Source organism: Dipodomys merriami, unplaced genomic scaffold (genome assembly GCF_024711535.1).
Source record: "Dipodomys merriami isolate MVZ:Mamm:240054 unplaced genomic scaffold, mDipMer1.0.p SCAF_2, whole genome shotgun sequence".
NCBI classification, from domain to species: Eukaryota; Metazoa; Chordata; class Mammalia; order Rodentia; family Heteromyidae; genus Dipodomys; species Dipodomys merriami.
This window is the reverse complement of record NW_027203381.1, coordinates 215,399-216,483: the sequence shown is the minus strand read 5'-3', so window position 1 is coordinate 216,483 and position 1,085 is coordinate 215,399.

Sequence of the window (1,085 nt, the reverse complement as noted above, 5' to 3'; positions counted from 1 at the left end):
GCTACACCTGGTACAGCTATCGTGTTAAAAACAACCTGCTCACCACCCCACATTAGACTAGAGATGAGCGCATCTTCTGCATGGGAGGCTGGTGACTGAAAGCCCAGCCTAGAGAAACAATCCCTTAATGTCTGATTTCCTCCAAGGCTCCGCCATGGCTTCCGCAGTACTTCCCACACCGACCTCCGATGGCTGCCTGGGGCTCACCTGCACCTTCGCTTCCTTACCTGACAGCTCCTGCAGCCGCAGGTGAGGTCAACAGTCAATCCTGTGCCCTTCACCAGTACCAAAATTCAGATTTCTCCTTTCATCTCTGTGGTGTTTTTTAAATAAAATGATGACACATTCTTGCTGAAAGGTTTGTCTTCCTAGCCATGGTGTAGCCCAGCTTGGGGGGACCCACTGCTCAGGATCTCGGAGCTCTTGCTGGTCCCAGATTCGCATCAGTGTCACCAACTCCTCCCTGCAGTATTCCTTCCCAAACAGACTCCAAACCATGAAGCCAGCCGGGCACTCATGGTGCACACCTGTAATCCTAGCTACTCAGGCTGAGACCTGATGATTACAGTTCGAAGCCAGCCTGGGCAGAAAAGTCCCTGTGAGACTTCTATCTCCAATTAACCACCAGAAAACCCAAAGTGGTGCTCTGGTGCAAAGGGGTAGAGCACTACCCTTGAGCGAAAGAGGTCAGGGACAGCACCCAGGCCTTGAGTTTAAGCCCCACTACCAACCAACCAACCAACCAACAACAAAAACTGTGATGCCAGATAGTACAATCTGCATTAGCACACCTTCAGTCATGACCATCAGATTCTGCCTCCATTAGAACCAGATCCTATTTCTGTTCATGTTTGTGGAAATAGAGTAAAGCCCTAAATATAGTGCAAAGAGGGTAAATGACTGGCCAAAGCTCTGCTCTGCTGAGCTCGGTGTTCCTCTTGGTTCTGACTTTGGACGACCCTTCTCCTACCGCTCCACCTGCTCTTATCTAGAAGACAGAACCTGCGTGGCTTCACACCACTGTCTGTCAACCCACAAACTTTCTTTTTGTTCTGTTTTGTTTTTAAAGTTCTGTTGCTAACATT